Raw genomic sequence first — 3638 nt, 5'->3', positions numbered from 1 at the left:
TGTTCCCATTGACTATGTTATCATTTCTGCATTATTTAATCTACATTTCTGATAGTCAACAAGAAGTTAGCTCTTTAAATTTATGTACTATCTAGTTCTCAAGTAGCAAATATACATAGTTAATAATCTCACATTGATCTGTACTATAAATTCACATTTTATATCTACTTTTTTCTTAAAGTAAGAATATGTGAACATTTTCCAACTTGTTTGTGCAGTGAAGGTAATTGACCATCTGGTGTCTGGGCAAACTCATCTTCTCTATCTCCAAGAAAGTCAAGCATTTCTGTAGGAGGAAAGAGGGGTAGTGGCCAGCTATTGAATTTTTTTTAATGTTTACATGTCAGCTTTCCTACCTAGATTCTATCAGTTAAAATATTTCCCCATTCATTAATTTGTCCATTCAACAACACTTATTGATAGGGTGATCATATAATTGGTCATCTAAATTAGGACACATTCATGAGTAAAAGTTACTACTTTACAATTATTGCTCCTGGACAACAATAAACCAGGATTCCCCAGGCAAACTAAGTTGTATGGACATCCTGTTTATTGAACACTTGCTATGTAGCCTTTATGCTGGTTGCTGGAGATCCAGAGATTGAAGAATAGTTGGTATATTCAATTTACAGGGGATGCAAACATAAGTAAATACAATGCTGTTATAAGTGCCACAATGGAGATATAATGGAAGCATTAATTCTCCCTTAAGGTGATAATGGAGGCTTTCCACAGGAGGTAAAGCTGGATCTGAGATTCCAAATGATGAGTTCATTATTTAGACTGAAGTCTGGAAGGACATTCTAGCACATATAAAGGAATGGAGATATAGAAGAATACTATCTTACAGGGCAATGTGGTGGGAGCATGATTGCCTTTTATTATCATTGTTTGATTCAGATTTGCTAGACATTCTTTCCTGTGTGTGGGCTAGTTATATACAGCGGGCTAGGAAAAAACTAAATGGATCGTGGAAGAAAAATGACATCTTAAACACAGGACAAATGAGCAGTGTTTTGAAGAAACTGAAGTATTGATATGAATGGAATAGGATAGTGGAGATAAGACTGGAAGGCCAGATCATGGACGGCTTTGAAATCCATGAGAATCTGGACTTCCGTGTTGGATGCAGTAATCAGGGAAGTGACATGACCAGTTTTGCATCTGGGGAAGGTAAAACTGCAGCAGCAATTATGGGGATGGGGAAAAAGGATTCAAAAGATTTTTGCTGTGGAAGTGAAAACTGGGTTTATCAGTTGGGTATTATATTTTTATGGAGAGTTTTGGCCCCACCGCTGATTTGTTCTTTGATCTAACAAGGTGCTTAACATTGCTGAACATTAGTTTCCTCATATGTGAGATGGGGCTGAAGGTAAACAACAATCCCAAATTAGTTCTGAGAATGAGTGACCTTGTGGAAGTGACTTTTTGTTGTCCTTCAGTTAGTATGTGTCAAGCACTCCCCGCCCCAGGCACTAAGCTCACGCTACGGAATTGACAGAGTGAAAGGCGGGGCGCTCTGGGAGCTTATGGATGTGCAGTGGTGGTGATTTGTGCCGGGGATCTAAGAAAGTGCCCTCTCAGATGTTGCCACAGGGAGTGGGGAACCTTACTGAGGGCACAGCTTTCTGCTTCCCAGTTCTGATCCTCACTACCTAGTGGCTAATGCCTCAGGTCTGCCACCCGACATTCTGGATGGAGCCTATCTGGTTGCTTAGCCAATTAGCATTGCCCTTTTTGGACAGAATCTTTTGCGCTAGATCACCTCTAGCCCTTGGCCAGACTGTGAGTCAAGGCCCACTCCAGTTCAATGATTTGACCTGCATAAAAAACACAGCTTAATGCCCAGGAGGGAGCTGGGTGGGGTTGTGTGACCTGGAACGACTGGTATGGGTGGTACTCTTAGGACTTTTTGTACATGTGAATCTTGAGGCAGGAGTGCAAGGCTCATCTCGTAGAGGAAAGTTTCCCATCCAGAGGGCCTCAAGCCCATCCTGAGACTGGAGCACAAACACCAGGTCTAGAAATGTCGTTTTGACAGCCCATTCTTTGAAAAACTAATGGTGCACACCCCAGATAGGCCTCAGGGAGCTCTGTGCCCCACCCTCTGTTAGGGCCCCCTACAGAAACTTGTTTAAAATGTAAATTCCTGGGCCCCACTCTGAGTTTGAATCCGAATCTCTGGATATGGGACTCTGCATTTTATCACATTCAACAAATAATGTTTATGCTAAAGTAGTAACAGCTTTAACTAGCTTAGGTGCACGTGCAGCCACGTGCTGGCCCTTAGGTCCAGGATCCCCCCCAGGAAGGATGGAACACAGCCTATTCTGTGCTCTTGCTGAAAGGAAGGATTATATTATAAACTCATTGCCTCCTATGCAAATTCTGTTTTGGTTCTTGACATTATTAAAGAAAAGCACATCAGATTGAAAACAATTGTTACTTGTTACTAGTTGGGTGACCCAGGACAAGTTATTTTAATTAGACAAGTTAATTTTTTAGACTCTGATTTCTCTGTTTAAAAACAGGGGTAATACCTACTTTGCGGAATAGAAACACATAGAAAATATGTCCAGAGAAGTTCCTGGCACATAGTAGACACAATAAATAGTAGATAACTATTGTCACCACAGTCTAATACAGCTATAATGCCTTATTTGGGCCTGCAACAATATTTTGTCCTCTAGATGGCAGCAATAGCTTGCTGAAATGCCTTGAGACCAATAGGAAGAAAAGAATTTTAGAGTGGGAAAAAGCCCTATGATTTAATAACTTGAAGTTTCATTTTAGAGATGATGAAACAGGCTCCAGCCACGGCCAGCTAGTGACCATAGTAGGAGTAAACCTAAAGACTACAGTAGATTCTATTAAAAAAGCATTTTACTCTTGGTTTGGGGGACAAAAATATTTCTGAGCACAAACTCTTGAGTTCTTGAGAATGGCAACTGAGAGGATGCTTATTTTTATACTTTGTATTTAAAGCTGTACAACCTATTTTCACCATTTTTCTTTATAGTCGTCAAACAGTTTCAAAGTAAAGATTTTTTGAGAGGCAGAACCTTAGATTCAACAACATTCCATGAGCTCTGCCCCAGCCGTGGACTGTAAGCCTGGGCTGGTGACTCTTATCTATGAAATGGAAATCATACCTACTTTGCAAAGGTTGTCATGAGGAATAGAAACAATACACATAATGCAGGTAGCACAGTCCTGGAACACAGTAGGTTCCTGATAACTTTATTATTAGCTAACATTTACTGAGCACTAGCCACATTTCTAAGGACGTGACCTTAACTATTTTGTCTTAGCTTTACAATAACCACGTGGGGCAGGTACTGTTATTGACCCTCATTTTTCCAGAATGTTAAGTAGCTAATAAGTGGTGGAGCTGGAGTTCACAGCCCAGTACTCTGATACCTGTCTGTACCTCACCTCATTCCTCCTCTATTTTCAAATGTTTTTATCCTTGATCAGGGAATTCAATGTGCTGGTGCTCAAAGAAATGGGAGCACGATCTCTGTCCATTACACACAGGCACTATGCTAGACAGTTTCAAAGAGATCTTCTCATTTTAGTTGCTATTTAATCACTGTTTTTATTGATGCTAAGAATTCATAAAGTTTTCTAAAACT

Source organism: Manis pentadactyla, chromosome 11 (genome assembly GCF_030020395.1).
Source record: "Manis pentadactyla isolate mManPen7 chromosome 11, mManPen7.hap1, whole genome shotgun sequence".
In the NCBI taxonomy this organism is placed as follows: domain Eukaryota; kingdom Metazoa; phylum Chordata; class Mammalia; order Pholidota; family Manidae; genus Manis; species Manis pentadactyla.
Note: the sequence above shows the minus strand (reverse complement) of the source record.